The sequence below is a fragment of the Pagrus pagrus genome (genome assembly GCF_965226575.1).
Source record: "Pagrus pagrus genome assembly, chromosome: 12".
In the NCBI taxonomy this organism is placed as follows: domain Eukaryota; kingdom Metazoa; phylum Chordata; class Actinopteri; order Spariformes; family Sparidae; genus Pagrus; species Pagrus pagrus.
Genome location: NC_140196.1, coordinates 9,239,550 through 9,264,712, shown reverse-complemented (window position 1 = coordinate 9,264,712; position 25,163 = coordinate 9,239,550). Strand labels below are relative to the sequence as shown.

Genomic DNA, 25,163 nt, shown 5'->3' with positions numbered 1-25,163 from the left:
TTTCTTGTACTGTAGTTGATGTGTTCTTATGAGGTCAGAAGTACATGTTGGCTCTTTCAGCTTACAGGTTTGAAAAACCTTCGATCACTTCACAAAAGGCAAAATAGTTTCAGAAATACTGTATATACAAATGTTGTTTTTTTGTAATATTGCGTCTGAAAGGGAGGCTAAAGCTGGGTGGAAATTAGTTTTCTGTCATAAAGAGAGTGAAGGTTGAAAAATATGTTTTTCTTTTTCTCGGGGCCTGCGAGTGATAACAATGACTATCTGGTATCACACACAGACCTCATGTTCGATTTTGTGGAAATTCTTCACCTGAAAGCTGCACAAAGTCTTTGTAATGCTGCCGGAGTTTCAGCCTTGAGGTTTACAGCTGTCATACTCCTTCTGTTGAGTGTCACATCCATCTAGGTATCTATCAAATAAAAAAAATGACCTTTCCAAATGAGGCTTTTTACAAGCTTGACAAAAACTAAAAGAATTTCTCCATGACCTGCAACTGTCTCAATCTACTATATCCATTGTGATAGCAAACAGCTTTTGGATTGGATTGAAACCTTTCAACTTTTCTTGCTTTTACCTCATAATCCTTGCACTATGTAACACATAAACATTGCAGTTACAATACATTTGCTTCCTTGAAATAATTAAATACAACATCTTCTCTCACTACATTATGATCTGAAATGTTTCCAGTCCTCAGCAGGGTGACGTTTGCAGCAGTGGACCTAAATAATTCAACAGATGCTAATATGCATTTAAATGCAACCTGGGACACAGAGATGTTTCTTTGTTTGAGTTTGAGAGTGCAGATGTCAACTTCACTAAAAGCTAAACTGTTTGTGTGGTTTCTGTTTACCATTCACAAACAGACAGTGGAAACAAACACCAGTTATAAGCCTGATGTGTGATGGGAAATTGATTAATATTGCAGTCACATTTTATTGGCAAATGTGCACACAGTTTATACGTGTGGTGGAATACAGAGATAAATAAGTTGTTGTTGGTTTAGGAACTGATGCAGCTGCAAAGAGACGAAAAGCAAATATAACAGTCAGTGCAGGGTTTTGATTAGTAAATCTAAACAGCCACAGCCACGTGAATCATATGATTGCACCTGTTGACGTATTCTTGCATTAAATAGATGGTTAGTATTATGCTATTTATGAGTTTTGGTCTCTATTTAAATTGTTTAGTGTACTTTAATTATGCAAAAAATAATGTTAGATTCTCTCATTTCATGTGATTTGCAAGTGTTAATTTAAGATTTAAGTACAAGCACTACTTTACTCAAGCACTGTATTTACTATTATTATTATAATTATAAATTTGCTTTTGATTGCTGCCCTTATTAACTGTAATCAACCAGTTAATTTCTAAGAAAAAATTATGTGAAAGACAAGCGGAGCTTTCCTTTTAATCCGGTGCTCGTCAGGTTGTCGGCGAAGTTGTCTGACGTGTACCAGACAGAGAGGCTCTTTAAGCTCATCCTCCCTCACCAAGTGTTTTTGAATGGGTTAAGTCACAGTGTTTTTGATAATAACATACTGTAACATACATGTACCTCGAGGTACCAAATTAGCTCTTTGAAGCTGTTGGCCTCTACCAAGCTGACTGGTAGCATATCGGTCTCAATCACTCTGCACACCAATTGGGTGATTGGGCCTTGGACCACAGCAACGTGATGTTTGGCAGCGAGCGATCCTCGGACATGGCAGCTGGGTGCTTAATTTGGTACAGCATAGTGCTAGTACTGCTCCTAAACTGAAGAGTAGCATCACACAATTTACATTTGACTTTGTTGTTTTTCTGCATGAAATTATCCCACACTGAGCTTTGTTTAGCACGTTTCACTTTTTCAGACCAGTAGCTAGTGAAACTGTTGGAGTAGTCTTGAATGAATCTGTAACATGTGTGTACTGGTGTTTGGATGAAAAACGTTTAGCCGTTCACATCCCTGGTACGAAGTATTTTATGTTTCAGAAGGTTTAAGAATAAAATATAGTGTTTTTACTCCACTACATTTATCTGGCAGCTAAAGAAACTTGCTGATCAATCTTAGACACTTTATTATTTTTAGATAAATCTACCCAACTGTATTATGGGTAGTTAAATTAAAGCATCTATAGTGATGTGTTAATAGTGTAAAATTGACACTTCTACTATAACACATAATGTATATGTTGCTGGTAATACTTGAGAACATTTAATTTATTTTACTTTTACTGTGTTGATATTTTCAGGAGTCTTTATTTTTATTTAGTCTTTCCACAGTGGGGTGTAGCTGCTTTTACTTAAGTAAAGGATCTGAACCCTTCATCCACCATAGTAACCCATAAAAAAGGACAAGATGCCAAATGGAATACAGACAATTTTTTGATACCTTTCATTTTCCTGTTTTGAAACTGCACTGTTCTATTAGAAGATGGTGTTTTGTTGTACTAATGTATGTTTCAGGTAAAAATATTAATTTAGCTTTCAATGGGATTAACTGAAGAGTGCGTAACAAATTCTCCCTGTGCACTGCCTTCCTTTTAAAGGCCTTTCATTGGTTGGGTGGATTTTAGGGACACTCTTTTGTGTGAGCATGATGATTTTTTCTTCTTTTGAACAAGACCAAAAGAGTCTGGCAATGTTAATATTTCTCATTACACAAGACTGTCCACCCAGAGAGAGCACACACAATGAACTATTCTTTTCTGTTTCTCTCTGTCAGTCTGTCTGTCCCTCACACTTCCTCCCATTTTCTCCCTCTTTCTCTTTCTTTGTCACACTTTACAGTCAGTTTTCAGGGCTTTTATTCTGCTGGCCAAAATTGGCAATGAACAATGTTCTAATCAAGCTTGTTGGACACAGATCAGAACAGCTCATTGAAAAATCTTTCTCTAGCTTTTTGAAATCTGGATGAAAAGCAAAGCTTTTTTATCTAATTATAGACTTGATCATAAACCTTATTGTGTCTGGATAATTTCATTCATCACAGTTCAAGAATCTATTTTTTTATTATTTCTTCTCTGAGACAGTTCAAACTAGTTCTCTAATATACATGCAAAACATGAACTTCAGCAAGACACCCTACCAACAATATGTCCCCTAACCTTAAAGGGGAGTTCAAATAAGACAGAGCTGCTAGTCGGAAATATGGCATTCCAGATGAATTAACCGACTGTTAACTCCCTTAAATCCAGCATGGTTTACACCCATGTCTTCTTTGCTGCCTTTATTTGGCGCTTTGCGGCATATCATGCCTTTACATCGACAACTGTTGATCACTGGATTAGTGTGAAACCGCTGTGATTCATATAAACGCAACTTCATAGTGCTACTAGAGGACAAAAACTAACAAGGGGACCTTTAATAACAAAACATGTGCAATATATTTCATTACCTTCAGATTATAGTTAACATAATTAACATTTAGTTAGGTTTGGGATGCAAAAGCAGCTTCTGGTGTTGAAGTCAGGTGCTTTGTACATCCAACCATCCACCTAGACCTTGTCAAGCTTTGGCAAAGCTCCAACAAAGTCATGCTACTTTGCTTCTCACCGATATATTTTTGAAGTGTTTTAAGTATTTAAATCTACAGTAGCGATCAGTGGTGTCTTCGTTGTAGTAATGACAGTCTCAAAGATTTAATACCTTCCTGGTTAATGGACCACCCAGCACTGCTTTATTTACACAGTAGTGGTGACTAGCCTAAATTATCTCTTATATTTAAAATCTTAAAATAACATACTTCTATTGCTGGAAAATCATTCATAGTTGAAATTTTAAGTCAAACCAAACTATCCTTGAGCTAGATAGAAAGATAGTAATTCAAAGGCTGATCTCTCACAACTGAAAACCTGAGTCATTCCTCATTAAAACTATCCTTATTATCACTGCAGGCTTTATCTCCTATAACCTTAAATGCCGGCAACTTACTGTGTTCATTACTTTCCATGAGATAAAACTTTTTTATCAACTGCTTCGCGAGTCTTTCAGTAAAAACATTTGGCCTTGATCTCCTGTAGGTGAGATGAAAATTACTTACGGATGCCAAAAAACACTAATAAGGAAGAGGACATTTCTCCAGTTAATGTCAGAAGATGGCTATCATCTTTTATTCACTTTTTCACGTTTTCCTTTGAGCCACAAGGTAGTTTTGATTCCTTATGTGTTCAGTAACTCTAAAATATGTATATATTATATATATTTATTGATGTTAAGATTGTATTATTAGGTAATTTCACAAGCCAATAATGTTCCTGGGCTGATAAACTTTGCTACGCAGTGCAGCTGTATTGGTGTATGGGTCAATGACGTTGACGCAATTTTTTTTTGTGTTCTTATGGTTCAGTTGAATTTAAAAAGGTTAAAATTTGAAAATAAACGTACAAATTACTTGCATACACTCTCTCTTTGAAGACCTCATCTAAAATTTCTGGATTTAATCAATTTTCAGAGAATATTCAGGGGATAATGGCAAAAATGTCAATGAGGTGTAACCACAAAAACTTCATACCAAATAGTTTAACTTAAAAAAGGTGAAATTCTCAATAAAACACCCTATCAACTAGTTTGGCATAATCTTACATTTGTGTTGTTTAATAATGAATAAAATAAGTGGAACACCATTGTTTTGAGCCATTTTGTTAATTTGTGCAAGAAGACCATGTGACAGGAAATTATATCACAGAGAAGGACCCCTGATTAGCCTAACTGCTGCATGACGAGGTTAGTAACTCTCTTTGACTCCCTTTTGTCCAACTACGTTGGCTTAAAACAGAAAAATACGACTTCTGCCCTGAGACCTGGAGAGATTCACCTGCCCTCAGACAAAATTGTGGGAAACAATGGTCTCTGCCCTGGGACCAGATGAGACTAAAAAGCCATGAGGAAAATCCTACAAAACAACTTCTGCCCTGAGACCAGAGGAGACAGTTGACTTCCTTTTGTCCAACTACGTTGCCTTAAAACAGAAAAATATGACTTCTGCCCAGAGACCAGGAGAGATTCACCTGCCCTCAGACAACTTCTGCCCTGAGACCAGGAGGGATTCACCTGCCCTCAGACAACTTCTGCCCTGAGACCAGGCGAGATTCACCTGCCCTCAGACAACTTCTGCCCTGAGACCAGGAGGGATTCACCTGCCCTCAGACAAAATTGTAGGAAACAATGGTCGCTGCCCTGGGACCAGATGAGACTAAAAAGCCATGAGGAAAATCCTACAAAACAACTTCTGCCCTGAGACCAGTGGAGACAGTTGACTCCCTTTTGTCCAACTACGTTGCCCTAAGAACAGAACAATACGACTTCTGCCCTGAGACCAGGCGAGATTCACCTGCTCTCAGACAACTTCTGCCCTGAGACCAGGAGGGATTCACCTGCCCTCAGACAACTCCTGCCCTGAGACCAGAGGAGACAGTTGACTCCCTTTTGTCCAACTACATTGCCCTGAGAACAGAAAAATACAACTTCTGCCCTGAGACCAGGAAGGATTCACCTGCCCTCAGACAACTTCTGCCCTGAGACCAGGAGGGATTCACCTGCCCTCAGACAAAATTGTGGGAAACAATGGTCTCTGCCCTAGGACCAGATGAGACTAAACAGCCATGAGGAAAATCCTACAAAACAACTTCTGCCCTGAGACCAGTGGAGACAGTTGACTCCCTTTTGTCCAACTATGTTGCCCTAAGAACAGAACAATAAGACTTCTGCCCTGAGACCAGGAGAGATTCACCTGCTCTCAGACAACTTCTGCCCTGAGACCAGGAGGGATTCACCTGCCCTCAGACAACTTCTGCCCTGAGACCAGGAGGGATTCACCTGCCCGCAGACAACTTCTGCCCTGAGACCAGGAAGGATTCACCTGCCCTCAGACAACTTCTGCCCTGAGACCAGGAGGGATTCCCCTGCCCTCAGACAAAATTGTGGGAAACAATGGTCTCTGCCCTGGGACCAGATGAGACTAAAAAGCCATGAGGAAAATCCTACAAAACAACTTCTGCCCTGAGACCAGAGGAGACAGTTGACTCCCTTTTGTCCAACTACGTTGCCTTAAAACAGAAAAATATGACTTCTGCCCTGAGACCAGGAAGGTTTCACCTGCCCTCAGACAACTTCTGCCCTGAAACCATTAGGGATTCACCTGCCCTCAGACAACTTCTGCCCTGAGACCAGGAGGGATTCACCTGCCCTCAGACAACTTCTGCCCTGAGACCAGGAAGGATTCACCTGCCCTCAGACAACTTCTGCCCTGAGACCAGGAGGGATTCACCTGCCCTCAGACAAAATTGTGGGAAACAATGGTCTCTGCCCTGGGACCAGATGAGACTAAAAAGCCATGAGGAAAATCCTACAAAACAACTTCTGCCCTGAGACCAGAGGAGACAGTTGACTCCCTTTTGTCCAACTACGTTGCCTTAAAACAGAAAAATATGACTTCTGCCCTGAGACCAGGAGAGATTCACCTGCCCTCAGACAACTTCTGCCCTGAGACCAGGAGAGATTCACCTGCCCTCAGACAAAATTGTGGGAAACAATGGTCTCTGCCCTGGGACCAGATGAGACTAAACAGCCATGAGGAAAATCCTACAAAATGACTTCTGCCCTGAGACCAGAGGAGACAGTTGAGTCCCTTTTGTCCAACTACGTTGCCTTAAAACAGAAAAGTACAACTTCTTCCCTGAGACCAGGAGGGATTCACCTGCCCTCAGACAAAATTGTGGGAAACAATGGTCTCTGCGCTGGGACCAGATGAGACTAAACAGCCATGAGAAAAATCCTACAAAACAACTTCTTCCCTGAGACCAGAAGAGATTCACCTGCCCTCAGACAACTCCTGCCTTGAGACCAGAGGAGACAGTTGACTCCCTTTTGTCCAACTACATTGCCCTGAGAACAGAAAAATACAACTTCTGCCCTGAGACCAGGAAGGATTCACCTGCCCTCAGACAACTTCTGCCCTGAGACCAGGAGGGATTCACCTGCCCTCAGACAAAATTGTAGGAAACAATGGTCGCTGCCCTGGGACCAGATGAGACTAAAAAGCCATGAGGAAAATCCTACAAAACAACTTCTGCCCTGAGACCAGTGGAGACAGCTGACTCCCTTTTGTCCAACTACGTTGCCCTAAGAACAGAACAATACGACTTCTGCCCTGAGACCAGGAGAGATTCACCTGCTCTCAGACAACTTCTGCCCTGAGACCAGGAGGGATTCACCTGCCCTCAGACAAAATTGTGGGAAACAATGGTCTCTGCCCTAGGACCAGATGAGACTAAACAGCCATGAGGAAAATCCTACAAAACAACTTCTGCCCTGAGACCAGGAGGGATTCACCTGCCTTCAGACAACTTCTGCCCTGAGACCAGAGGAGACCGTTGACTCCCTTTTGTCCAACTGCGTTGACTTAAAACAGAAAAAATATGACTTCTGCCCTGAGACCAGGAGAGATTCACCTGCCCTCAGACAACTTCTGCCCTGAGACCAGGAGGGATTCACCTGCCCTCAGACAAAATTGTAGGAAACAATGGTCGCTGCCCTGGGACCAGATGAGACTAAAAAGCCATGAGGAAAATCCTACAAAACAACTTCTGCCCTGAGACCAGTGGAGACAGTTGACTCCCTTTTGTCCAACTACGTTGCCCTAAGAACAGAACAATACGACTTCTGCCCTGAGACCAGGAGAGATTCACCTGCTCTCAGACAACTTCTGCCCTGAGACCAGGAAGGATTCACCTGCCCTCAGACAACTTCTGCCCTGAGACCAGGAAGGTTTCACCTGCCCTCAGACAACTTCTGCCCTGAGACCAGGAGGGATTCACCTGCCCTCAGACAAAATTGTGGGAAACAATGGTCTCTGCCCTAGGACCAGATGAGACTAAACAGCCATGAGGAAAATCCTACAAAACAACTTTTGCCCTGAGACCAGGAGGGATTCACCTGCCTTCAGACAACTTCTGCCCTGAGACCAGAGGAGACCATTGACTCCCTTTTGTCCAACTGCGTTGACTTAAAACAGAAAAAATATGACTTCTGCCCTGAGACCAGGAGAGATTCACCTGCCCTCAGACAACTTCTGCCCTGAGACCAGGAGGGATTCACCTGCCCTCAGACAAAATTGTAGGAAACAATGGTCGCTGCCCTGGGACCAGATGAGAGTAAAAAGCCATGAGGAAAATCCTACAAAACAACTTCTGCCCTGAGACCAGTGGAGACAGTTGAGTCCCTTTTGTCCAACTACGTTGCCCTAAGAACAGAACAATACGACTTCTGCCCTGAGACCAGGAGAGATTCACCTGCTCTCAGACAACTTCTGCCCTGAGACCAGGAAGGTTTCACCTGCCCTCAGACAACTTCTGCCCTGAGACCAGGAAGGTTTCACCTGCCCTCAGACAACTTCTGCCCTGAGACCAGGAGGGATTCACCTGCCCTCAGACAACTTCTGCCCTGAGACCAGGAAGGATTCACCTGCCCTCAGACAACTTCTGCCCTGAGACCAGGAGGGATTCACCTGCCCTCAGACAAAATTGTAGGAAACAATGGTCGCTGCCCTGGGACCAGATGAGAGTAAAAAGCCATGAGGAAAATCCTACAAAACAACTTCTGCCCTGAGACCAGTGGAGACAGTTGAGTCCCTTTTGTCCAACTACGTTGCCCTAAGAACAGAACAATACGACTTCTGCCCTGAGACCAGGAGAGATTCACCTGCTCTCAGACAACTTCTGCCCTGAGACCAGGAAGGTTTCACCTGCCCTCAGACAACTTCTGCCCTGAGACCAGGAAGGTTTCACCTGCCCTCAGACAACTTCTGCCCTGAGACCAGGAGGGATTCACCTGCCCTCAGACAACTTCTGCCCTGAGACCAGGAGGGATTCACCTGCCCTCAGACAACTTCTGCCCTGAGACCAGGAAGGATTCACCTGCCCTCAGACAACTTCTGCCCTGAGACCAGGAGGGATTCACCTGCCCTCAGATAAAATTGTGGGAAACAATGGTCTCTGCCCTGGGACCAGATGAGACTAAACAGCCATGAGGAAAATCCTACAAAACAACTTCTGCCCTGAGACCAGGAGAGACAGTTGACTCCCTTTTGTCCAACTACGTTGCCTTAAAACAGAAAAACACAAATTCTGCCCTGAGACCAGTTTTTTCTTCATTGAAAATATAAAAAAAAAGTTCACTTGTCCTTGTTCACTGTCATGCTTGATTTTTAGTGCCAGTTTCTTCAACAAACAATGGCCTTTGACTGTAGAAGCAACATAGTCATGTGGTGTAACTTGTTTGTAATGAAAATTCATGTGGAATTAGATGTAATCCCCTATCGCAACATATTTTTCAACAGTTTATACATAATTTGTCAGATATTATTTAGAAAACACAAAATGTTTTCAGCTTTTGTCCTGCTCTATATTACAAAAACGCATACAATTTTAATTTAAAATAATCCTAATAAAATCTTTTTTCATGTGATATTTGAAAATTAAGTAACTGTTTTCATAAGTACACTTGCATACACTCTAGGTGGAATGAAATATTTAATATTTCTCCTTTTGTTGTGGTTACACCACCTGACATTTTCAAGGGCAATCAGTCTTACCTTTAGTAAAAAGTAGTTCAAATGCTATTTCAAATTATATGAAACCAACATAAATAAAACATATACATTTTAGCAAACCTGATGCAAACTTTTAAAACATTTTTGTGCAAACCCTTATTTGTCACTGACCCGTATATCTACCGACACAGCACTTGTTTCAAATATGCATCAAATCAAACCTTCTAATCAAATATAATCTTTGTAGAAAATATTTTATATACACTGTAGAGCAAAAAGCCTGTTGTCTTTAGATGGTTTGTGAAGTAATGTCTAAAGCTGTCACTAGATAATAGTCCATACTTGTCCGGCTCATGCAAAATGCACTCAACAATGGAAAACACCAGATTTGTCTTGCCTGCACAACGATACACTGAATTGCTGTTTGTTTCCTCATGCTCTAAGTGAAAATGCTGCAGTAACCAGAGATAAGTTGTCGTGTCAAAAGAGAGAGCTGTGTTTATGCGATAAGGCAGAGAACCATCACAGATTACAAGCTTTACCATTTCTTTCCTCCTCTCTGCCTCATCGCCATCCATCCCAAGTTTGCAACGGTTTTGAATATAGACTCTTTGGGGTTGTTGGTAATTCAAAATACAGCCAGGGATGCACACAACAACATACAACAAAAAATCTGTCATTGTAAGTCGACAACAAAAGAATTGCATGGTGGGAGAGAGAAATATCCCATCTCGAAACAATGAGACAAGGTGGTTAATTACCCAGTTCATTTCTAATTAGCAACATGAGCAGTGCAGGGAATGTAGTGGAGTAGGGAGAGCTGCTGTTGTTAGCTGGATGGATTCAATGTTTTGCCGTGTGTTGCTGTCTAGATAGGCCCCGTGCCTGGAAACAGTGGCGGTTTTGCATCCAGCAGCACCATCCGTGGTCGCTCAAGAGGGAGGTGATGCCAGAAAAAAATGCTGAATAAATAGGTGTTTGGCACAGTGAGGTGCTATTCATAGGAAGCGATGAACAGCAGATCAGAGGGGACTAAAAACCTGAGCTCCGCCATTACCTGCTTGATACATTAGAGTTAAATGCGCACCGGAAATGTTACGGCATCACCTTGAGCAAACCTCCCCTGCTATAACTGTCGCACTGCACGCGAGTGACTATTACATATTGTTAGTAGAACATTTAATTTCAAGTACATTCCACAAATATCACATTTCCTATATTATCCAGGCATGTCATGCTGGATTACCCCACAAATACGTTTCCCAGAGTGGACCAAGAATTCCATTTCTTCAGAGCCCGGGTTTACTCTCGACAGTCCGAACCCCTCCAGTTGGCTGCCACAGGCATGTGTGAGATGAGAGCATGGAAGCAGGAAGCCATGAAACAAATTGGATAAATGTTATTTCTCGAGGAACGTTTAAATGGGATGCATGAATCTTATTGAGGCAGCCATGCTTGAAATTGGGTGAAACCGCACATTAACAGAACATGGGAGATTCTACTTTCACCTTTTGTTACCTCCTGTCATTGTATCCAATGCAGTTCTTTGCATGTAAGACCTATTTTTAGCGGATTTAGATCATTCATAGTACCCAAGGTTGTTTACACATGCGTACATATGCTGTAAGTGTGAACTTGTGAGGACATACACAGGCATATGCAATTTTCTTCCCCCGTCTTCCCCCCTCCACTCTACTTCACAGCAAACTAATTCAAAGGTCACTGATTTTGCCCAAACTGACTGTAATTCTCAATATAGCCCACACAAAGGTGCAATCAGGGAGTATTCAAAACCTACTGGAGTGTAGAGGCTATAGCTGTGTGGAAACAATGAAAGGAAATCTAGGAGAGTGTGTATGTGCACACTATGTCGTTTCAGGGTTGCATAACTTCTCTCCTGCAAATCACCTGTTAGGGGATATTGTGTTTGACTTCCACTGAAGAGACACTTTAGATGCGTTTGATTTGCTCTGGCTGATGCAACAGAGTTGAGTGGAGCAGTAGGAAAGAGATCATCAAATGTTCCTTGTGATCTTGAGAGTCGTGAGAATTTAGACAACAGACTTTAATTTCACATTTCAGTAAGAAGGCAGATAGGAGGCTTCAACTCAACTTTAGCAAGAAGAACAAATAGTTTCACCAACGCCTCACATTTCTATTTGCATCATACTTTGGGAACTGAAAGCACTGGTTCAAATGTTATGTTTCACAGTTTGTTTTTATCCTCGTCTCCTTGTGTCGAGGTTGGCTCCTCTTTTTTTTTCTCCAGTTCCTTTAAGTGTATCTCAAGGTACACTAAGAGAGTAAAGAGGTGATTTTCTGCTCTGTATCTTCTTCAACTCGCGTGTTTGTGCTCCCTCCCCATCCTTGCTGTTTAAAGCTATGATTCACACCTCTAGGGCTATCTTTTTTATCTTGAAATGTTTCACTCCTCACTCCCCATGATTCCAACACATCTCCCTTTTCTTCCCTCCTCTCCCGGGATCACCTTTGAAATCTGCCAAGGTGATGTTACACATACAGGCATAATGAAGTCTCAGAATTTTAAATTCCATCATTAAAAATGATTTTAGAAAGTAAATGTTTGGTGAATTTGCAGACTTCTGGATTGTGTGATACATAACCCTGATATGTGTATCAGATGGTTTACCTCCCACTTTCTGATTCAGTTGTAACACCTGAAAACCTCGTGCTGTGACTGTGTGTGAAAACTAGCAAGCAAGCAAAAAGTCAAATATATTTAGCTTATGCTACTCCAAGTGGTAGTATTACATATGCAAACCTGACCACTTTTATACAGTTAATAGTGTTAAATATTTTCCAATGACAAAATATGTTCAAAAGGACTCACGTGGGTGTTGGTGTTGTGGCGTTAAAGGTTGGGATGGCTTTCTGTCTATTGTTTTTAGCATCCGATTTATATTTGTTTAGACTGTGTGCACTGTTTATTATGTAGTTGGTATTTGGAACAAAATTCATGTTGCTGAGAATAATCACCCAATGTGAAGAAAAGACTCTTGAATGATTAAAACAAACAGTGGAAAAAGATGACTGCAAGCTGCAAGATGCAAAAGCAAGGACCTGAAAACACCTCAGAGATAACACAGCGCTCCGAGACAACTAAACAAAATTAAAATACAGCCAGCACCTTCCTTTTTTTCTTTCTGAATTACTCTAATATACTGCTCAGTCCTATTGGACAGTAATTGCTCCATGTCTTGTTTTAATCACACCTGCTGCTCATACACATACCTGAAATAACCTGTTAATGTTTGTGACTGTGGACACTAATTCCCTTGTTCTTTTGTGCTATTTGGCTCTTAGTTACAACCGGTGTTAGTCACTGTGACAGCATCTGTCCTCATTCTTTCTCTCACACCCTCTTTTTCTCATTCAATCTTTAACTCCTTGCCTCCCCGCCTCTCTCTCCACTTCTCTGGCGCCTTCTTTCACACCGAGTGTCACAGTTAGTTCTCTGCCCAGACAGGCAGGCGGGCTCATCCAACTGCCATCCAAGAACTCGAGATGCCTCGTCCAGACAACTGAAGTTGTTTGGTTCCACTTTTGGCTGAGACCAATTGCTTCATTCACTGCTTGTGTGTTCATATTTTATGGCTTTGTCTGACCAGTGTGGCTCTTGTGCAGCACAATGAAGACCTGCGGGGAGTTGTAAGGTTCACACGGTTCGCTCCTCTCTGCCTGAATGTTTCGAGTTGCCATGCTTGATTCTCTCTTTCCCTTGTTCTCTGTCTTTCTCTCTCAGACACCCACACTGTCTTTTCTGCCGGAAACTCATCCAGAATTGTCCAGCGCCAGACATAATTCAGAAAACAGACAAAAACTCCTTGTTCACTGTTCCATATCAGTCAATTACTGGGTCTGCGTTTGTGTGTGAAAGTGTATGTGTTAGGGGGTATTGGCGATTCTCTCTGAATCTGTGTAAGTATGCCAAAATGAGGGCCATTGTGGTGAATGTGTGTGTGGGTGGGTGTCAGCCCTGACTGTGTTAACTAACAAATCATCAGTGTCCTAATTTTTGTGTTGCTTAGAGGCTTGTTTCCAGTCTATAGACAGATCTGACAGTGATCAATACGCTGCTGTCTCTGTGTGAATCAGTGTGTGTGTGTGTGTGTGTGTGTGTGAGCGCGCCTTGCTGTGTTTGCATGCGTTGATGCGTGTGTGTTTGTGGATCATTAAGCTCCTCTGGGGATGGCACTGTTCTGTTTTCATTTGGCAGACATCAGGGAGCGGGGCAGTCATGTCATTGAAACAACTGAGTCTTCACACTGATAGATAATCAAAATGTACTGCAGAGCTGGATAGATAGCATGACATTACATGGCAGCCTCCTGAAGTGGGTTGACAGTTTTCTTAGCTCTTACTACTGAGAACCTTCAAGGCATGATGCATCATTAATTAGCACACCTTTTATTAAGAGCTTTATTCAAGCCCCTGTAATGTCTCCTCTAGTCTGCTCTGATGTTTACTTCTTAATTTCAGTATTTTTCTGTCATGTTTTTAAGACCAACCCAAGCTCAAACTTTGAGGCTGAGCCAAGGCCTCAAGGTTTTTTAGAGCCAAGCCTCACAATATTTTAGGGCTAACAATACTATTTGCTATTGACCAATGTAACAATAATTTTCTGGATTATTTAAAATTATTTCTCTACAAAATTGTGAAACATGTTCATCACATTTTCCTGAAGCTGAAAGTGATAGTAGTTAGTAGTTAGAGTAGTTAGAATCAGAGAATGTGTTTGATATATGAATAATTGATTAACAAAATCGTCAGTGGTGGAAAGTACTTTAGAGCTTTAATTAAGTATTCTATTTTCTGTTACTATGAACTTCTCCTCCACTAAATATTGAACTTTTTACTCCACCTCATTCATTTGACAGATGTAGATTAGTAAATGTTGTGATTTGTCATAAAATACAAAACATGTTCTCCAGTTCTTTCATTCGTAGCTGTTTAATTAAACACCAAAGAACAAAATCCAGTTCCCTTTCTGTCCTCTTCCATTTCTGTTTGATCCATGCCCCCTCTGAGGGAGCTAAAGAAACCCTTAAGAATAGTTATTAATTAATTTCATAAAGTTATTTTTCAATTAAATTGATATTTAAAAAAAAAAAACAAGCTAGGTTAGCACACTCACATCCTGACAGTGATGCTACTTCTGCGCCTGCATCATCACAACAGGTTTGGTCCTGTGAAAAACTAGTCACCAGCAAAGAACCAGGCTAAGGTCAATTAAAGTAACTTAAACCGGAGGTCCTTCACCTGCAGTGCTGAGCTGTTACAGTAGCTGGAAAGGTAGCATATGCAATCACGTAAATCACAGGACCAAGCTTCGAGCGTAGAGAAACACGTTGTTCAGCAACAAGAACAAGAAAGTATGTATTGAGGAAGTGCAGCAGATGAGTGATCGGGGAATGTTTTGTTTCTTCTCCTGTTTTTTTTTAGCTGTGGCAGCAAAATATTACCAGCAGAAACACCAAATTATCAGTCACCGTCTGATCCCCCCCACACAATACAGAAACAATGACAGGAAAATCGTTCTAGGAAGAAATAGGTGGAGAATACTGATATCCCTAAAGGCAAGTTTGACGACAAACTGACGTGAAGTTATGTTAAACTCAACAACTTAATTTAGTATTTTCAGTCCTTAAGATATCTGATCCTTTTGATATAGTTGTTGTTCCTCTCTGATCATGCAGTTAGCTAAATCTTTAATCTATAAATTTATAATCCTTGCTCGTCCCTGAATTCATCCCTGCTTGAAGTAGAAAATGCAAGATTATTGCATTTGGGGTAATTTTATATTGCAGAACTGCTAATCATTTAAGCAGCGCAGCCTTTGCATGCATATAGGGGAAACACACAATCTGATATCACTGTGTTGGTGTTGTTTCTCGACCATCATACGTAATGTTGCCACAGGACCATAAACATAACTGCATAAACTCAAACCCCTTTTTAGCTTGGCCTTTTTAGAAGGCCAAGTGTACATGAATTAACACATTTACTCAGGGAAAGAAAAAGAGGTGTGATTTCTCCTTGTAACAAAACTGTCCTCTTCTTGTTCTTAAGAAAGTAAAACTGTGTGGAAGTGGAGAGAAAATCAGATTCAGAAATAACCTAATCAGTGGGTTTTGGCCTGGCAGCCCTTCCCCAGGCAGAGACACGGGGGCAGGTGGCTGTCTGACAGCCATTGGCATTCTCTCCAACAAAGTGTGCTACACAGATCAACTCGGCAGTATACCACTGGGAGAGGGATTAAACTGGGTTAGCTAAGGCCAAAATCACCAGTTCCTTGTTGAGAAAAAGTGACACTATTATTGACACATCCCTAACCATCTCCAGGATTATATCACACACTTTGCATATTGCATGAGCTCGAGCTTGCTCTCCTGTCCTGAGTGTCATTGGTGGATGGGGATTGATTATCTGTGCTGTTGTTGTGGCAAGCTGCCCCAACAGTTTAATCCATCTGCATTTTTCCATGAAGTGAAAGTTGATTAAATCCTTTCTTTCAAATACTCAAACCGTTGTGACTTCTCGTCAGTTTGTACCAGACGCGGCTATTTAAAAAAACTGAATGTGCTCCAGAAAAATTCATCTTGTAATTATAATTTTAATTGAAAAATTTCTATGGAAAAGTAACAACACAATCATATAGAAAAAGGCGCTGTGCATCCAATTCTTGTCTCGTACTTTTTTTTTTATAGTTGAGGAGCCATGTATTGTCCAAAATGCCAAAGCCCATTATGCGGTTGCATTCATTTCATAATTACGCCCATCTCCACTAATCCACAAACTCATTTCAATAAGTCGAGTTCCAGTCGAATAAACCCCTGACTGTTTCTCTTAATTCATTACTCATGGCTTAGTTGACATTTGCTGAATTCATAGTAGTATACAAGTATAGATTAATAATATTATGAAATGCTAATTCTAACTCATGGTGAATGCGGTGATAAAGAGCACTAAGGTTGTGTTTTTATGCAAAATGCCAAAAAATGCTCAGTGCATGCTCGAGAAATATAATCCAGTTAATTTTTTTATGTGCTCATACTTAGGTATACTTACCCGTACTATGTACTTTTGTGCATGTGTGTGCATTGGCTTTTTGCATGTGTGTGATCAGATGAGAGACAGAGCAAGAGAAATCGATAGTTCGAGAAAATGTACAACCAGGAAAAAATTGTTGAGGGATGAACAGGTACACAGTGAGACAGCTCCAAATGTCAGGACCTGTGCAATGAGGATGGAGAGGCGGAGGGAGAGAATGACTTGCTGACCCTGGTCGCTCCCCCATTGATAGTGTTGCCATGGGAACAGGTGTCAGCCCCTAGATGAAGGGCGGTGGAGGTTGAAAATTGTGTGTGTGTGCGTGTGTTGGTGTGTGTTTACGTGAGTGAAAGTGTGAGTGAGTGGAACGTCCACCGGTGAGGTCATTTGTCTTTAACAATGTGGACACTGGTGTTGTTGTGCTCAGGACTCACACTAACACACATGCTAATGCGCACACACAAGCTACTGCTCTTTTCTAGAGATTAAAGAGGATATGTTACTCCTGTTGTACCCTCAAGCAAGGCATAACTGCAAAGTTAAAGGTGAGATACTGTGAGGCGTTTTAAATGATTTCTTTGGCTTATGTCATGTGCGTAAACTGTTGTGTACTTTGTTACACTTTGTGTTTTTTCACCGCAAACAGACTGTCCAGACATTAGCTTTAAGATAGCTATCACCACCAGTGTGTGTGTGTGTGTGTGTGTGTGTGTGTGTGTGAATGTGTCTCGTCTCTGTCTGTTTATGAAGTAGATTCAGAAAGCCTAAAGCCAAGCACAAATCTTTTACTCAAGCCGACACATTGTCAGCTTGCATGGATGTGTCTCTGCCCTGGGCCAGTTCATGTCCATTAAAACCTACCTGTGTCGTTCTATTGACTGCAATCGTACCACGTCTTTGCTTTCATGTTCTTTCTGAACAGCCCCTCAGAACACACAACTAATATCATTGTAGTTTTTGAGTTGAATTTCCAGTGGAGCCACAGCAGCATGAACTTTTTGAAAACCAGTCTCTGAACTCCACGCTGGGAAGAGGATTAAAAAAAAAAAAAACGCATGAATTTAAATGAGGCTCTGTTGCAGCCAAGGTGGCCAAATCATGTAACAAATCAGACACTGCCAAGTCATCTCAGCAAGTCCAACTGGCCCTTTCCTACAGCTCAGCTCTGTGACACCAACAGTGCGCCCAGAGCTCTCTCTCTCTCTCTCTCTCTCTCTCGCTCCCTCTCTCTCTCCCTCTATACCTATCTCTATCTCTAGCTCGATCTCTATCTCTATCTCTCTGTCTATCTCTCTCTGCCTGTGTCTTCCTGTCTTTTCTCAGGCTGGGACTGGAGCTGAGAAAGGACTCCACCACCTACTGGTTGATGTCACTGCAGGGTCAAAGGAGAGACAATTTAGGCTGCCCAGTGTTCATACACCAGAGCACAAGGGGAGGGTTAAGTGGAGAGGTTGAAACCCAGTGAGAGACACGAGAGTTGAATACAGTTCAGCAGACAAGGCCGCAGTTAAGAATCGGCCTGTTGTTGATGCAGAAAGTCATTGCAAGCTACAGGAAAAGGAAAACATTAAAAAATAAACTGCACTTTAAGCTTTGGATTTAAACTCAGGCAATCTGTTATTTAGTTTTTGTATTTGTGGGTAGACCTCGGTGTGGATACTCATCTGCATACTCAATTGTAAAGAATCCAGGATTTAAGCATAATGTGCTCAAAGTGCTCAAGGCTCACTATAATTCCTTCTTGTGTGTGCAAGTTTGTAATTTAATTGGAGCATGACTTATTGCCTTTTGTTTTCTTTGAGATTAAGTACCAACTATATGTAAATGTGTGAATGCTTTAATTTCTACAGCCGAAATTAAGTCTATTAGCTACTGTTTAGTGGTAGTACCTCAGTATGAATGAAAATAATAACCCAAAATACCCAAAACGTGTAAAAAGTTGTGTTCCGGTAATTTTTTTTTTACATAAAGAACTATGCTAATTAATACTTAAGAGAAAAATAGAAACAAAGTCCAGGCCAGTTATTTAGTTTGTTGTGTTGAGTTTTCCTATTAACCAAGTTAAATATTAACATGCAATTTATTATTAGAAACTTAGTACTCAATATATGTTAAATGTTGTTTAATTTTACTTTAAATAACACCAAATTGTAAAGCTCTTTCAAGGAAACTTCCAAGAAAATAGTGTGAAAAAATTGGAAGTAGGATTTTGATTCCTGACCCTATGGTCGATAAAACCTTATGATGTGCCCATCTAACAGAGAAAATGTCATTTTATGCCCTCCAGGGTTAGGGTGCCCTTCCTGTGGAAAAAATGCACTGTTGCCATTTAGGCTGCAGATGCAAGATGATCAGCTGGTCCTTATTTAAACCTGAAATTTGGTTAAATGGCCTGTGTCTTTTCTATTACAGAGGTTTAGTAATTATACTCTGAGTCACATAATAAAAACAATTTGAATCTTAACCAGGGTTTGGCACTGTTTTACCATAAACGCATCACAGCTTTCTGCTCACAGGTGCCACACCGCATGCACCTGGTGCCCTTTCTGATTTTTTGCCACTCCCTCTTAGACAGTTTGAGTCCTCTACTGATCGCCAATGAAAATTGCATGTTTCAAATGTGGTGAAATGGGCCTCAGGTCTTTAATACCTTGAGGCAAGAGGCTGGATCTGCATGCTGGCATCCAATGTGATAAGGCTGATTTTGGTTAGGGCCTTTCTCAGAGAGTTACAGGACCAAAGAAAAGTTCAACAACTGTGACTGAGCACCACTAAGATACAAAGACAGCAGATATTTAGAGAAAAGCTTCATTAAACATGACATGTAAGTGTAAAGTGTTTTGTATTCAAATCTGGATTGTGACTGTGTTCAGCTTGAATTACCCATGCATTTATGACAGACATTTCATTCAGACAGTGTTAAAAAAACATTGTAAATGGTCTGGACACAGTCATATAAATGAGCTATGCTTGCTATCTGGATGCTGCACTGTCTCTTTATGACTTTTTGGGTGATGGTGTCAGCCCCCAGTGAAAAATTGTGGCACTCAAAACCGTATCCTCCTGTTCAACAGGTAAATCATTCCACCTGAGCAGCTCCATTTTGTCAGTCTGCCCGAGGGGGGTGTTCGATGTGAGGACGGGAGCCAAAAAAAAGGGAAAAAAAGTAAGTGTGTGCATGTGTAAGTTTAAGTATGCGTGTATCTGTGAGTGTGCAGCCATGAGTGTTTGTGAGGAGGCGATTACCTTTGAGCATAGGGAAAGGAGGGCAAATCTTCAGCCTGGAGCTTTGTGGCTCTGGGTTTAGCTGGGGTTTGTTGCAGGTGATATAGTGTGTATGTTTGGCGTTGGAAAGGCCCTTTGGAACAGCAGAGTCAATCACTCTTATGTGCAAGCAACATTTAACAAGAAGCTCTATTTTAATGGCTGTAAAGTCTATTAAACTGGTGGTGCCACCTGGCTATTTTAGTCAGCCCCTGTACTCCTGATATGAAAAATGAGCTGGATGTTCTCTATCCATCCAAGTTTTATGAGCTCAGCGTCCTCAAATGAGTCCACACTCCCCAAAAATGCAGAGGGTAACTTATGCTGTGGAGAGACATTTACATTTAAATCATAATCGGAGCAGTCGTGATTATTTGGTCCTCCTCCTGCTTTATAGGCTCTATTCTATGAATTTATGAATATTACAAAGAGAGTTGGTCATCATTTTTGCTGAAAAGTTGGATATCTCTGTGTTGGAGTATACATCACAGTGCCGCATTGTGCCAATGCAGATGAGACGGTGCAAGGGGGCAGAAAATGAGCTCATTCATTGGGCTGGAGTCCTCATTTTGCAAAGCTACAATTCGTCTCTTTCGGTGCCCGCCAGCCCCTTCTGTGCTGCCAAGCAGCTGAATGTTTTGCGGAGTCATGGGCAGCATGGCAGGGCTACGTCGAAGGGAGAAGCCAAATTGATCAGTCTTTTCAACTGTAGCCAAAAGCTGCCACCATAATAAAGTTAGGCCTTGATCATGTTGTTGTGATCCACAAAGCACACAACAGAGAGATAGAGGCAAGTACACAGACAGGCAAACAAACCCGGCTAACACTGCCATCCTTCTTTCCGTCTCCATCTTTTCATTTTGCTGTCTCCACCTTTTTCTCTCTTTATCTCTCCCACCAACTCTTTGCTCTCTACTGTATCTCTCCTCTTTTTCTCCAATCTCTCGCTCTCTCCGGACTATCTTGGAAGCAGTAACAGGTGCAGGTTTTCAGCCTCTCGTCCTGGCTGACCACTCAGAGCCTCTGTCTCTAGTTCAAACACACGCGCGCACACACACACACACACACACACAAGCTAGGACTCAGTCTCAGGAGCACATTCATCCCCTGACAGGTCGAACAGTCTGGCCCATGTGTTAGGTCCAGATGGGGCTGCTCCATTACTCTGGCTGGCCGGAGTGGACATCACATGGGCAAACACACGCACAAACACACACACATAGACTAGCATAGGTGCATGGATATAGACATACACACACAAAATAATTGGCACATGCGCACACCTATGAACTATCCCTCAGGATGGATTCTGCTTATTCAAGGAAAGAAGTAGTTTAATTAATGTGAATACCTGCAGAAGCACATTCAGGTGGTTTAGGCTTTTAAACTCACGAGGGGCAACAAATGCTGAATAAAAGTATGCACTCATTAAGTTTCAATAATGTCATCCAAGATTTTCTTTGGAAGGCAAAGCTGTAGAAGTTACTGATAGAAACTCAGCTGCACAGTTGAGGCTAATTTCTACGAGACTGTGAACCACAAACTGCTCCACTCTTTGAGATGTCGGACTTCAACTCACCGAGCCAGTGAATTGTAAATTGCCTGATAGCAGTGGTTCCTTGACAGTTTGTCAATATATGAAGTTTTTAAACAGTTCACCATATTAGAAAACTTTTGACCCTTAGGACTAGCGTGTTTTGTTATTGTTGTGGTTTGTTGGATGAAAAAGGATTTTCTGTCCAGAGAATATACAAACTCTGCTTTTTTACTGTTTCACTATAAAGCCCATTGTAACGTCCAGGGTGCTATACCGTACAAATAAAATTCTTGTCTTAGTTTTTCTAATTATATTTGTTTGTATTATTATAATAGACTGGTTCATAGTTCTACTTTGGTCTTAATATTCACTTAAAATTCTATTGTAGAGTTAAGGGACGGAAAATGATGATACATACAGTATACTAAATGATATATTATAAAAATACAGAACCTTCTGAATTCTGCGTGGCAGAGGGGAATGTACTCTAAATGCAGTGAAGAATAGAGGCGTAAATAGAGGAAATGTATGATAATTTGCTCAGTGAGGAAATGCTACTGTATGTCACATAGAAGAGAGTTTTCTTTATCAAATGCACTTTGTAAAGTTAATCAGCGGATGACATTCTGCTTTACTGCCTGGCACGATAACTCAACCTAATGACCATTATACTGTTTATCAAATCTCTGCGTTGAAATACACACTGTAGCACTCAGAGAGCCACATATTTATCAGTTGCCAGTGCTGTGCAACTGATTATAAATTCCTGTAATGCATCAGATTGTGCATAAATGTATTTTCTCATGGCTGAATTATGGCTCTGCTATAAAAGCTGTGTCGTATTTCAGTTTTTTGTGGACCTCAAATAAATCTCTTTTGTTTGCCAAATAAACCTGTATCTCTCCCTCTGTACAGCGCCCTCATGAATAATGGGAGCCATCGATTAAGAGCAGCTAAAAAGCCAGAAGTAATAAGTTAGCCTGTATTTTTAATTCTTGTCTTTTTTATTCTCCATTTGTTTGTTTTCAAAAGGCTTATTGCGGTCCTCGAGGTCGCAGCGTAACATCCCATTAATTTTTATAATAGCAAAAGTAAATCAAATTACTTCATATGCAAATGATCAACAGCTACATTTTAATGCTTAACCTTGTTAGTTAATGAATTTTGTGATGGGAGTTTCAAAAAAAAAAAAAGCCTCAGGGTTTGTGTTGCATACATCATGAGCTCATTTTTATGTTTATTTTATTCACAATCCTGAATACTGCGGTCTACAGTATGCAGGGCTAAATACTGTGTGAATCCATATGTTCCTGGGTCATATTCTAATTGGGCATCTTACATAATGAGCTGGATTTCCCTGAGGCAACTCTTTGCTGGAGTGTTCTCATAATATTTTGAGATAGTGGGTAGAGTGAAGTCATGTAATTACAGAAGACTCTCCCTTTATATATTGTAGCAGCAGGTTTGGAGGTGTGACAAGTACAAACTAATAAAAATGTATGTAGTACCCTCGAGCAGCGATTCTTTCAGAGATACAAAGAAGCGAATAGTTGAATGATTTCAGGCCCCTGTAATATGTTTAATGAATGAGGAAGGAATATCAGTGAGTATGTGTTGCTGTAGATGTCTCACAGGTTCATTAATCTTAGTAACCAACAACCTACCCAGGACCTGAATTGAGCGGGGACCAAATGATCTAATAGGGTCATGTCCAGCTCTAGTGTCGAGGGTCTTGAGTTTGTGCGTCATTATGTCTAACACCTAACGTGGATCTGATTGAACTTGCTATCAGCTGTGATCGTGTAGTGCCTGGTAATCATCTTCTTTTTTAAATGTAAGACAGAGATTGTGAAATATTAAGTGCAGCAGAAAATTACATGTATTGCTACTCTTTTTGACCCTGTCTGCTTATTAATTGGTGTCGCATCATGCTGCTCTCGGTATTCCCTCTATTTGAGTCTGTTCTGGTGAATTTGGTACCAATTATCCAAGGGTATTTTCCGAGTAGGTCTCACTGTACTAGGGTCCATTTTGGATCAAGTCTCTTTTTTAAATTAATTATTTATGTCAAGATTGGGAAGGTTTTCTTTTGATCATGTCCCATGAAGACTTCCGTGTAGTTGTAAGTCAGCCACAGTGACTCATTCAGACACATGTTTACCATTAGATACTATCCCATACTTCAAGATTCACTTAAAACACACTTTGATGAGATCTCATCAAATGTCTTGTTTTTTTCTGAACGACAGTCCAAAACATTTAATAAGCTATAATGTAAGACAAAGAATAACATCAACTTCTGTCCCTTGCGAAGCTTGAAAACCAGCAGCATTTTCTGTAGATCCACTAATCAATTAATCATGTTATTGTTGTTAGTCAAGGAGACTGTTCTCCAAGGGAAAATTATATCAACGGTTGTTTCAGCAAGTTCACAAATAAACGGAATGGATACATTCAATTGACAGATCCTTCTGATGGCTGTAGTAGCCTAATTATGGCCGGAGCAAATCAGGGAGACTGATTATGGTGTAACAGAGTGACAAAGTCCATTTTAGCTTGGCTAACAGGCAAATCTTTTCACTTGTTGGACATTTGTTTTGGGATAATTTTGTCACAGTACAGTAAGGTTCACTCAGAACTCTGCATCCTCAAGGTCTCTTGATCTCAAGGGTTAATTATTGTAACCGTGATGAGAAAGGTCCTCTGATCTGAATGAAGTAGTCATTTTACCCTAATTCATTTCTATAATATAACCAAGTTGTTTTATGCCTAAACATGACCAAACCATAGGAAAGTCACATCATGAAAGTGATGTTTTCAATAGTGAATGGAAGGCAACAAAGCAAACAGTGTTGCCCTGCTGATAGGGGACGCTTTCATGTGTCCTTCTAGAGTTGATGGTCCAACACCCTAATTGTTGTTTAACTTGGAGGACTTATTGAAGTCTACAAATTGTTTTGTCTGTTGCTAAAAACGTGCTTTGAAATTTGGATACTAGACTTGAAATATTAATAATTAGATCTGTGTCTGAAAACTGAAAGTAACAATTTCAAGATCTCAGTTGCGTTCTTTTTGCTGGCAACTAAGGTTTGTGGATATTGTCTGTAGAGATCCAAAAGGTGTGTCAGTCAATCGCAATTTGTAATCATCGATTTTTGCTTATTACCGTAGTACCTGTTAACTGGCAATGCCAGCAGAGATGGGAAAAATCAAAAGTGAGTCTGTTGCGTTGCTACCTTCTCTGGTGGACCATCCACCACTCGGTCATGGAAAACACGATTTTTCCTAGAAGTATTGAAACAGACATCCATTCCATAATAGAGCAAATGCAAGGGCTTTCATCAGTGGGCAGTAAGCTTAAACACCATTGTGTTGCCTCATTTGGGAATAGATAGCAATGCAACAGTCTATTCTTGAAATGAAAATCCTTGAGATTGTTACTTTAAAACAGGTAAGGTGACAATTTTCTTCAGAGAAGCTTAAAAAATTCAGCTCATGCTCAGCAGCATCCCGGAGCCTGACACCACTGTCTTTAGCACTAAGCTTGAAAAACACAGTTACTCATCTGTGGGAACAAACAAACACAAGCGAGATTCCCTTGTCTCATAGCATCCCCGGTTTAAAGTGATAAACCCTTGATCCCTATGATATTTCATCTCTTTATCAACATCATTTCGGAAGCACTGAGGACTACATTGGTGTTTACTCAGGATTTCACTGTGTAGTCTGTTCTTAGGGGGCTTAAATCCC

At 40.9% G+C, this 25,163-nt stretch overlaps 1 protein-coding gene across 7 annotated transcripts in view; it reads left to right on the top strand.

The window, feature by feature from the left end:
- Nucleotides 1-25,163, top strand: part of tnr (tenascin R (restrictin, janusin)) — a 180,360-nt gene that overhangs the window by 16,947 nt on the left and 138,250 nt on the right. For 6 of the 7 annotated variants that reach the window (XM_084368095.1, XM_084368094.1, XM_084368097.1 and 3 more), the window contains exon 3: nucleotides 19,687-19,778. The exons of the other annotated variant lie outside the window; for it this stretch is intronic. The gene's annotated coding sequence lies outside the window, so the exon portion shown is untranslated. The remainder of the gene's footprint in view (nucleotides 1-19,686; nucleotides 19,779-25,163) is intronic. 7 annotated transcript variants of the gene reach the window in all.